This window comes from Neofelis nebulosa, chromosome 9 (genome assembly GCF_028018385.1).
Source record: "Neofelis nebulosa isolate mNeoNeb1 chromosome 9, mNeoNeb1.pri, whole genome shotgun sequence".
Lineage (NCBI taxonomy): Eukaryota > Metazoa > Chordata > Mammalia > Carnivora > Felidae > Neofelis > Neofelis nebulosa.
Genome location: NC_080790.1, coordinates 37,242,768 through 37,254,661, shown reverse-complemented (window position 1 = coordinate 37,254,661; position 11,894 = coordinate 37,242,768). Strand labels below are relative to the sequence as shown.

General features: G+C 42.0%; 1 long non-coding RNA gene across 1 annotated transcript; it reads left to right on the top strand.

The window, feature by feature from the left end:
- Positions 1–2,120: 2,120 nt before the first annotated feature.
- LOC131486185 (uncharacterized) lies at positions 2,121–6,352 on the top strand. Its single transcript, XR_009249222.1, has 2 exons — positions 2,121–2,203; positions 5,966–6,352. It is a non-coding gene; the product is annotated as an uncharacterized LOC131486185 (long non-coding RNA).
- Positions 6,353–11,894: the final 5,542 nt, after the last annotated feature.

Genomic DNA, 11,894 nt, shown 5'->3' with positions numbered 1-11,894 from the left:
CCAGGGCTTCAGTGAAGATTAAACATGATCATGCGTATAAAACAGCCAGCACAGGCCTGTACCATGCACGCATCACTACCATCTGTATCCGTTTCTATTTCTCATATAACAAACCACCACAGACCCTGTGACCTAAAACAATACATGTGTATTTTCTTACAGTTGGAGGTCAGAAGGGCAACATGGGTCTGACCGAGTGGAAATCAGGATGTTGGCAGGGCTGTGTTCCTTTCTGGAGGGTCTAAGGTAGAATCTGCTTCCTTGCTCATTGTGGGCTGTTGACAGAACCCAGTTCCTTGTGGTTGTAGGACTGAACCCCCTGTTTTCTTGCTGGCTATAAAGCGAGGGCCGTTCCCAGCTTCTAAAGGCTGCTGATCCCTTGACTTGTGACGTCTTCTTCTATCTCAAAGCCAGCAATGGTGGACTGAGTCCTTCTCACGTCACATCCCCAGTAACTCTTTGCATCCCTCTTTTGTTTTTATTTTTTAAAAATTTTTAAATTTTTATTTTTTTTCTTTTATTTTAGAGAGAGAGAGAGTGTGTATGAGCAGGGGAGAGAGACAGAGGGAGAGAGAGAGAGAAGAGCTTAAGCAGGCGCCACACTTAATGCGAAGCCCAACATAGGGCTCGATCCCACGACCCTGGGGAGCATGACCTGAGCCGAAATCAAGAGTCAGATGCTTTATCAACTGAGCTCTCCAGGCGCCCCCCTGTTTTGTTTTTAATAGTTCTTGTGACTATATTGGGTCCTCCCACATGTGATTAGCAACCTTAAATCCTGCATTTTTCCATGTTGTCATATTCAAGGTTCTGGGAATTAGGAGGTGGGCAGCTTTGTGGACTGTTATTCTCCTAGCACACCATCATTGCTAACAAACCCACCCAGGGGTTTGTTTAAAGGGGGTAGATGCCCACAGGACTCAGCGTGTAGAGGAGCACAGATACTCAGCGATCGGGGGCTTTTTGAAACCAGCAGAATAGACAATGTTGGGGCCTGTGCTGGAGGTGGGGAGTGCAGGGATGGGAGTCAGAGGCAGGAGTCTGAGGCACAAGTGGGAACTGAGTAAAGCCGGTCTTTCTGGCCTACATCCTCCATGCTGCCCATCACTCCAGCTTTGCACACACTTCTCACCTTGCTCCCCCCACTTTTAATGCCCTCCTGGCCTTTGTCTTGGGAGGAGGTAGTGTTGCTGTTCTTTATAGTGATTCTGCTTAGGGCCAGCCTTGTAATGGCTGCTTTGTCTATACCACTTCACAGCCTGTCTACATTCACACAGGCTAATATGCTTAGCCTCAGATTATGCAGTACGTTAGTTAAGGTTGTGATGGCTCAGGCAATAAACAGGGATTTACTGGAGGGCTGTGGAGCTCATTTCCAGATTCTTGGGGAAAGCTGAAACCATCAGGCCTTGGTAGGAGCAGGTGTCTGAGGCCTTGAGGAGCCTTGTGGCACAGTGACAGGCCTTCCAGCTAGAATGCTGCCGGGAGCCTGCCCTGGCTAGGAGCTACGCCAGTCCCTGCGTATTCCAGGAGTGGGACCTGACAGCCATGCCCTTAACATGTTCATGTGAGGCTTTTGGATACTTCTGAATCTGGTTCAGAAGCAGATAAAGCTTGGGCTTGTACTGGGATTCCCGTGAGAACAATTCATACAGTGAAAAGAAGGTTTGCTACTGGCTAGTTGTCATACTGTGAAGGTGGTTGGCCAGATGTTTCTCCCCAAATTCCATCAGCTATGGCCAGAGAATGGGTCACAGAGCCCCTGACCCCTGGGGGAGGTGGTGTGACTGGGCAGCCACCCCAGTGATGACTACCCTACAGCTAGTGGGGGGGGGCAGTAGTTAAAATTTAAAACTTTTCAAGAAGTTGAGCCCCCACCCCCCAGCTCAACTTCTTCCACAATTTTGTTGTCCAGAGGAAAGTCAGTGTGATAGGCTGCTGTCCCCTTATTAACTAAGCTTCTGGTGCTTCCAACTAGTATTCTCATCATGAAGATGACCGTAGGAAGAGGCATCTGATGCAGGTGGGGTTCCTGACTCTGGGGCTGCTGGGGGGCGGGTGGGTAGGTACCGTGCCTAACTTGTTACCACAGTAGATGAACCATGGTCAACTTTCCCTACAGGAAGGCTCAGGAGGAGGGAAGATCCCGGTTGTGGTGCAAGAGAGCTGGTGGACACTAGCCTGCAGCTGCCCCCAACACAAGGTTGGCAAGTCTGGACACCGACTACATGACTAGATTGAATATAAAAACAAATTTCCTGGAGATGGGATTGTGCAGGCTCTTACGGACTGAGAAGAAATAGCATTTTTTGTTTGTTTCTTTAATTTGACGCTAAAAAGGGGGCAAACATAGCCAGAAGTAGAGGAAGGTGGGGAGAGGGCTGTCTGAAGAAGCCTGGAAATCTGGTGCTAGCTGAATCGACCTGGGTTCAAGAGCCACCACAGCATATGCAAAACTTTGCCCTAAAGGGAAGTATGTGTGTAGGGGGCTGGATTAGTCCCTTCATTTTGGCACCAGTAAAGACGGTGTTTCTGTACATTTAGGTGGTGAGATGCAAAGAGATGTGGGTCCAGAACCCACCCCCTAGGTGGCTGGAATGATGCATCCCCAGGCTGGTTGTCATGGCATGGACTTCACTGCTCAGTCCTGAGCCATTCTGGAAGGACGTGCAGATAGCTTAGCTGGCATCTTTATGTGTGAAAGTTGACTCATTGGACACACACACACACACACACACACACACAGAAAAGGGCCTGATTAGGAAATACGAGTCATCTAGAGGAGTCTGAGATTGAGTACAGAAGGTGGACAAATTATAAATCTACAAAGTATGCTTATTTCAAAGAACTACCAATATCGTGTTCTTAGTAAGTGTCAGGCTCAGTGCCAGGTGCCCTCTGTGCATCAGTGCACTTAACATGTTACAAAATCCTGCAAATATTTCCACCATTACCAATGAGAAAACCAAGAGGTAGGAAGGTGAAGAGTGGAGTGTGTTGTTAAAAGTCCTACAGCTTGTAAGTGGTAGAACCAAAGCAGAGCCTTTGTTGGGCACAAGGAAGAGATGACCTTAAGATATGGCACAAAGGATTTAGGTTAGAAATGATGCTGAATTGGGGAAAATAAAGCTCACAGCAAGCCTTTGCAGTGGGCCATCTTCTAGATGCCTTTAGAAAAGGCATAGGATGACATTTGCAATAACTGAAAGATGGAAGCAACCCTAAGGTCCATCCACAAATGAACGAATAAACAAAACGTAGTATATACATAAAATAGGATATTATTCAGCCTTGAAAAGGAAAGAAAGTTTGAAACCTGCTGCAATATGGGTGAGTCTTGAGGGCATAAATAAGCCAGTCAGGAAAAGAGAGATCCTGTATGATTCCGCTTACTTAAGAGCTACCTAGAGTAGTTGAATTCATAAAGACAGAAAGTAGAACTGTGTTGCTGGGGGCTGGGAGCAGGACAGGGAAACAGGGAGTGACTGTGTAATGGGTCCAGAGTTTCGCTTGGGATGATGGGAAGAGTTCCCTGGGTCGATGGAGGGATGGTGCGCGATAACATGAATGTACTCAATGCTACTGAACAGCACCCATCAAAATGGTCGAGATGGTAAATTTTATGTCCTGTGTATTTTACCACAATTAAAAATGAATAAGATGGTTAGATTCAGTACTTCCTGAAAGTAAGGGCTGGTCTCTAGGACAGGCTGTCATGCCCTCAGATGCCTTGTGGCTGGCGCTGAGTACTGATATAACTGTCATGTCTTCCCCTGGTCTGGCCCATTCCCCTGATGTTCTCTTGAGTGTTAGCTGTTAATTCTGCCTCTTCTGCTTAGTTCTTAATGTCTCATGTGGTTGAGCACCCACCACCAGGGCTTGGCGCCTGGGCCCCTGGGGGTGGTGTTTTCGTGGGCAAGCCCAGGTCTGTGGTTTCTAAGACGTTGGCTAGGTTTCATGTTGCAACTCTGGGATTAGAAAGCCTGGGTGCTTTTTGCATGAAAACGTTGTGGCCTGATTCATACGTGGGGAAGTTTTCAAGAGTAATTACATGTAAGACTCAACTGCAGAATGTGTGATCCCAAAAGGAAAACAAAGTGTGATTGTATTTGTGATGCAGATGGAAACTAAAGAGCTGTGCTGCTCTCAGAGTTCCAGCAGAACTTTGGAGGCACAACTTGTTTTGGATCAGAGACCCTTTAAGCCCCGATTCAAATTTTGGGGGGAGATCCTTGGAGAAAGTCTCCTTTCGGCACATCAAAATTCTTTTCCTCCATCACTACTTTGCAAATATCCTAAAAAGGTTCAAGTGCAAGGGTTTGTGGTTTTCTTTGTCCTCTCTCTTCCCTACAAATAGGTGGAGGTAGCAGTTTTCAGTGAAGAGATTAGTGAGGCTGGCATCCTTTTTTATATTCAGTGCCTGCTTATATTTCTCTTTGTACAGATTACCAATTCACCTCCTCCTGTTGAAAAAAAAGGGGGGTGTTACCCTGTTGTAATATATATACAAAAGTTGGTAAGAGTGTAGATTCTAAGAGTTCTCACCACAAGGAAAACAAAATCTTCCTTCCTTCCTTCCTTCCTTCCTTCCTTCCTTCCTTCCTTCCTTCCTTCCTTCTTTTCTTTTGAATTTTTGTATTTTGGGGGTAAATACCCAGTAGTTTTATTCCTGGATTGTAGGGTAGATCTGTTTTTGAGGAACCTCCACACTGTTTCCCATAGTAGCTGCACCAGCTTGCGTTCCCACCAACAGGGCAAGAGGGTTCCTTTTTCTCCTCGTCCTTGCCAACACCTGGTGTTTCTTGTGTTTTTGATTTTAGCCAGTCCAACAGGTGTGAGGTGATATCTCATTGTAGTTTTGATTTGCATTTTCCTCATGATGAGTGATGTTGAGCATCTTTTCATATGTCTGTTGGCCATCTGTGTGTCTTCTTTGGAGAAATATCTGTTCATGTCCTCTTCCCATTTTTAATTGGGTTATTTTTATTTGTTTGTTTTGTTTTGTTTTGTTTTGTTTTGTTTTTTTTTTTGGTATTGAGTTATAGCCGTTCTTTATATAGTTTGGATACTAACCCAAACTAACTCTAACAAATCATATAGCATTTTTTGGGGGGATCTATGTCAGACCGACAGGAGGCTTCAAATATTACTTTGCATTATGTAGAAATTAGGATAGTTTCTCATATGGGACATTAACTTCATGTGTCCACAAAGTAAAGCAATCTGCAGGGATTGTGTTCTAATCAAGCAGGGGGGCACTTAGAACATGATTACAAAATCATTTTAGAAGTTATGTGTGGTGAGATCTGCATCTCTATGCAGACAACTGTTCATCTAACTCTCCAAGACTTTCATTTTCTATCAGCATAATATAGTCAGGGGACCTGTGGGTTTTGGAAGGTGTATTTCCAGTAGTATGGAAATAGTGGCAAGTCTGTGTAGAAAGCTAAGGGGAAGGGATGATAACAATCATGGAGCTGGTTATGACCCTCCTTGTGTGGAAAAAAAAGAAGGATTGTTACTTTTCTCTGATTAAATTATTTATAATTCTGGATGCTAATTCTCTGTTATGCACGTTGCATATATTTTGATCCATTCTGTTATTGTTAAGCTATATTTTCATGGTGGTTGTACATAATTGAGAAACGTACATAGTCCTTTATAGCCTTTGGTTTTTATTTCTAGTCTACCCTCAATTTACAAAAATATTAGATATTTTGTAATGCCTTTATAGTATTTGTTTTATGTTTCTTCTTTGATTCCTTTGGAATTCAATTTTGTGTGTGAGGGTGTATGGCAGGTATCTGAACTTAATTTTGTTTTGATAAATTTTATTGATTGGCCTAATAGAATTTATTTAATTTCCTGTCACCTTCATATTCACTTGCTTACACATGCACTCACTCATACACACAGCTAAATTCTAAATTTTTTTTCTTTCTTTCTTTTTTTTTTTTTTTTTTAGGGAGAGAGCCTGTGAATGGAAGAGAGGGGCAGAGGGAGTGAGAGAGAGAATCTTAAGCAGGCTCCACACTCAACACAGAGCCTGATGCGGAGCTCGATCCCATGACTGTGAGATCATGACCTGAGATGAAATCAAGAGTTGGATGCTTAACCCGCTGAGCCACCCAGGTGCCCCTAAATTCTAAATTCTTGACTCCTTTTTAAGAGTTATTTATCTAGCTAATGATCTAGTTTTTAAGAAAAGAATCTTTGTTTTCATTGGGCAAACATGTATTTATGCTTTTGGATTTATTAATTCTGCACTTCTTTCTTTGTTACTTCACTTTTTTGTCTTTTGCTTCTTGAGTTGCATGCTCAATGGATCCATTTCATTAAACTTTTCCCCTAATATTTGCATTAAAGACTGTAAATCTTTTTCAGAATACCTCTCTGACTTCAGTTTACAGGTTTTTATTTTATTTTATTTTATTTTATTTTATTTTATTATTAAAGACAATTTATTGTCCCATTGGTTTCCATACAACACTCAGTGCTCAGCCCAACAGGTGCAGGTTTAAAAAAATTTTTTTTTAAATTTTATTTATTTTGAGAGAGAGACTGCACTCACAGGAGAGGGGCAGAGAAAGAGGGAGAGAAGGAATCCTAAGCAGGCTCAGCACTGCCAGCGCAGAGCCTGACGTGGGGCTCGAACTCATGAACCATGAGATCATGACCTGAGCTGAGATCAAGTGTCAGGATGCTTAACCAACTGAGCCACTCAGATACAACATTCACTTTCTGAGTTAGAGTACCATTCTGATCTTGAAAACCATAGCAAATAGTTTGGTGAAGCAAGAGTACACTAAGTCCTACATATATTTTTTTTTATTTTTTAGTGACTGCACCTCCTTGTTTTAGGTGTAAAGTTAGAAAATTTATGGTACATTTATTGTACATGGCCTACTGTATCCTAAGTTCTAAGCACACTCTTTCCTCAGAAGTTTTGTATTCAACATTTTAAATCTAAAGAGAGTTTGATGATACAGGTTTTACTTTTAAAATTTTTAAAAATATGTATTTATTTATTTTGAGAGAAAGAGAGTAAGGGGGAAGGGAGAGAGAGAGAGAGAGAGAGAGAGAGAGAATCCCAAGTAGGCTCCACACTGTTAGCACAGAACCCGACATGAGGCTCGATGTCACCCACCATGAGATTATGACCTGAGCCAAGATCAAAAGTTGGATGCTCAACTTTTTTTTTTACTTCCTTGAAGGCCCTTTTAGAAGAACTAGCAAAATCAGCAGTCTTATTTAATTGAAAAATCTTAAATGCACAAAAGAAGGGTCATGTAGAAAATGTGCCATAAAAAGATACTGATTTTAAGAGTAAAAGAATTTGACAAGCTTCTGTTATGTTCTGTACAGCCAAGTTACTTCCATAAAATTTCAGTACTATAAAGATAAGCAAAGGATACCCATACCCAAATACCCTCTGACCATAATTCTCAATTAAGAACCAGCATACTGGATGAAGAGCAAAATTGTTGCCTAAAAATATTCATATCCGATCATCTAAGAAAATCCAAAGGGATAGACATTCTAAGAGGAGAAAAGAAAGAACACTGAGCAGCGGTTGATGTTAAGAGCCGCAGTCCAGGCGGAGAGAGTGAATGATTGCTGTGTCTGTTTTTCTCAAGTTCTTTTAAAGTTCTCAGATGAATTGGGGTTTTGACTATTGCTTTGCTATTAATTTATATTTTATGGAATTGTGTTCAAGGAAGGTGCCCTATGAGATTTCTGCTTTGAGAAACCTGTTGGGATGATCTTTGAAGCCTGATAGCAGCCAGTTTTTGTGAGGGTTTTGTGTGTTTGAAACTCATGTGTGTTTTCTGCTTGTTGGGTACAAAGCTCTCTATTAAATCATTCCCGTTTATTAGATTATTCATATCTTCTAGGTCCTCACTTTCTTGGGTCTGTTTTAATCTGTTGAGTTTTGGAAGAGGTGTGTTAATGCATCCAGTGTGAGGTAGATGTGTCCTTTTCTTTTCTTTTTTCTTTTTTGTCTTTATATCAGTTTTTGTATCCAATATTTTGGAATTAGTTATCAGGCGCAGCAAGGTTTATGCCTGTCATATAGATTTTACTTTTTATTAATTAGATATATTTTTTTCTGTGGCCTCTTTGATGCTTTTATCTTAGAATTCTATTGTCTGGAATTGATATTGAGTCAGTATCTATTTGTTAGTGTTTGCCTGCTATGTTTTTTTAAAAATCCTTTTCACATTATTTTGTTTCAGGAGTGTCCCTAATTTTAAAGTTTCTGCTTTTACAGAAGAATTTAGCCTTGAATTTTTACTGATCACTGATGTGTTTGAATTCATTCCTGCCATATTATCCTATGTTTCATCTGTAAAATGCTGCCTGTTTTTTTTTTTTTAATGAAAAAAAAAAAGTCCTTTTTGGGGCACCTGGATGGCTCAGTTGGTTAAGCATCTGACTTCAGCTCAGGTCATGATCTCACAGCTCATGGGTTTAAACCCCACGCAGGCTCTGTGTTGACAACTCAGAGCCTGGCGCCTGCTTCAGATTCTGTGTCTCCCTCTCTCTCTTCCTCTCCTCCCGCTCATACTCTGTCTCTCTCTTCTTCAAAAATAAATAAACATTAAAAAAAATCCTTCTTGCTTCTAGTTGGATTGTTATCCTTAATTTTCTTGCTTTCTTTTTTATTCTAATAGATTGAAAGTAATATATCTCAATTCTATATTTTTCCCGTGATTACCCTTAAAACTTTAATTTATACATTGACAGTTATTTTCCCTGATCAATGTTGATTTAATCACATCTACATCCCTCATCCTTTCTTGTACCATCTGAACAAGACAAGAACTTTAATTTCCTTCCGCTACCATCACCACTGCTCATTTGGAGATCATCTGGAATGGTCACCAAGATTATTAACTTTTTCTTATAACCAATACCTATAGAACTATATATTTTATTCTTTTCTTACTACTTTTGTTGTTGTTGTTGTTGTTACTTGTCTCTTGGATTGTACTGTATTTTGCTGAAGGAGATCCTCTGGTAATTCTTTCAGAGGAGGGGACTGAAAAATTCAGTAAGCTTTCTATGTTTGTCTATTAATTTGGTGTTGCTGCATTAATGCTACATAGCAATTTACCCATGGTCTTGTGACTTATAATGACAAACATATATTTTGCTTGCTTGTGGGTCTGTGGATTAGCTGGGGTTTGGCTCCTTCTGGTTAAGCTTGGCTGGGCTTGGCTCCAACTGTAAGTTGGATTTGGATTGGATCCACGTATCTTATTATGGGAGAAGCAGCTCCCTGGGGCATACTCTTTTCATGGTGAATCAGAGGAGCTAGAGAGGCTGGCAGGCTTGTCTTGCCAGACAAGGCAAACACATTCCAAGTTTTTGCTTATGTATCATTAGTCAAAGCAAGTCACATGGCCAAGCCCAAAGCCAATGGGGTGGAGGGGGGAGTATACCCTCTTCTTTCTGTGCTGGGAGGTACTTCAAGGTACCACAGCCAAGGAAGGGAGTGAAGAACTGGGAACAGCAATCCACTTTACCATGACGTAACTGGAATTATTTTTTTCCCCTCACACTTGAATGATAGTTTGCTTGGGTATAAAATTTTCTGTTTCTTCCCTCCTCCTTCTTAATGAAACCTATTGTTTTACATCTGGAAGATTGTACTTATGTTCTTTTTAGTAGTTTTTACTTACAATTTGTAAAATTTCTGTTTGTGAAAGAATATGTACATGCAACTACCATAAAATTAATTACATTTATTTTTAGGTCTTCTGCTTCCTGTTAATTCTTTTTCTGGGGAATTTATTCTTCCACTCATGAGTTCAGTTCTTCCTTATGATCATTTTAAATACTTGTCCTTTTGTGGATATGTTTTCTGGTTTTGTGTTGGAGGTTGGCTGAATGCTGTATCTCCTTTGCTACAATCTAGTGATGGGGTGTGGTGGGGACAGGGCAGGATGTGTGGTAACAGGCCCACTCTGGATGTGGTCTCTGACCACATCTCTCTGATCTCATCTCTCATGGGGTCGTGTAAGCTTCTGGTCTTCTGAGCACCCCTGTCCCTTCTGGTTATTTAGCACAGTCAGGAATTGTTTTCTTGTATAAAGCATACTTTATTGTCATCTCTAGAGACGTGGGATGAGACAGAAGGCAGGTATGCATGCTCTGGCTAGTTTATTCTCAGATGCTTTTCTGGGAGTAAGTTTTATAAGGGTATGAGAGCCTAACGACCCAGGAAAGAGGGTCAGGAGAGGAAGCCAAATGTTAAAATCTTCTACACATATCCCTTCCTGATATATAGCTTAGGCTCTTGGACCATCACTGGGAAGGGGTATGGGTAAGGTATGCTCTTTCCCTTCTCTTCCTTCTGCATTTCCTAGCCTCCTACTCCCCCTTGCTAGGGCAGGTTGAAGGGTAAAGCTAGCCATGGTTCTGGACCTTTCTCCCCTGGTTTTAGCTGGCAATGAGCACCCTCTCTTTGCTTGGTTAGTATTCACATTGAGGGTGTGCTTTTTAGAGAACCCAGAAGACCCCTCAAATGCACACTTCCCTGATGTGAGAGATCCTCTTGGGTTCAAACACTTTAAAAAATGTATACTTGGGGGGGCCTGAGTGGCTCAGTTGATTGAGCATCTGACTTCAGCTCAGGTCATGAACTTGCAGTTCATGAGTTTGAGCCCCACCTCAGGCTCTGTGCTGACAGCTCAGAGCCTGGAGTCTGCTTCAGATTCTCTGTCTCCCTCTCTCTCTGTTCCTCTCCTGATTTTACTCTGTCTCTCTGTCTCTCTCTCAAAAATAAAGGATAAAATTTTTTTTAATGTATCCTTTATACCAGAAAGGACCTGGAATTCTTTGCCACGTGAACGATGCATTCATTTACTTATCAAACATTTGGTGGGTGTTACATGCCAGGGATTTAGGTGAAACACTGGGCATATGAAGATATTTTACAGAGGTCCTGCCCTGCAGGAACTTCCATCCAATAGAGAAGGACCTTCATGTAGGGTTATAATAATTACAAAATATACAATATGTGTCATTTCTGCTTGCTGAGGTTGGGAGATGGATGGACAGGTTGGGAAAAGTTTTATAGGGGATAGGAGTCTTAACTGAGTCTTGAAAGGTCAGGGGTATTTTCTGAGTGGTGTAAAGGGAGACAGGAGCATGGGAAGTGAGGCTTTGAGATAGATGGTGGGTCCAGACCCCCATTCTAGGCAGTGAAGCAGTAAGTCCTCAGACACTTCTGACCAGGGGAGATGCCGTTCTCCTTGGTTTTGGGGTTTCTGAAAGACCCATCTGGTTGCCTGGGAAGGAGAAATTGGATGGAGCAGATCAGATGTGGGGGCACTTTTAAGAGGCTGTTTACAGTCTTGAGAGCTGGTCAAGAAAAAAGTGCCCATGAAGGCATTCCTGTTTGGGAACCTCTGTGCACATTCACATAAATGTGTACACACACACACACTCACACACACACTCACACACACACGCGCGCACACACACATGCATACTCGCCCACTCTAGATGCAGACACTGCTGGACCAGAATCACTGTTCAGGCTGGTGCCAGGCCACACACACTATGGAAGGGCAGAGTTCATGGAAAAAACAGCTCCTGAGAGCCAATTTCCTTAAAAAGTGTCCTTGGAGCCCTGGGGACAGAGACCTAGATGAGCCCGAGAAGTGTAGTAGGGCCTCAGGATGATGTAGTTGCCCAGCTCATTTTGTGGTAGGGTGGGAAAGAGGCTTCAACGGTCAGATGATCATCTGGACAGTTCAGGATTAATCCGTGTACTTGGAAGGGACTGCTGATACACATAAGGAACACTTTTTTATTGTGCATCCGAGGGAGACAAACAGGAGAAGGAGGGTGGTTTGTCCAGTCCTGATGTGTGTGCTGTTAAC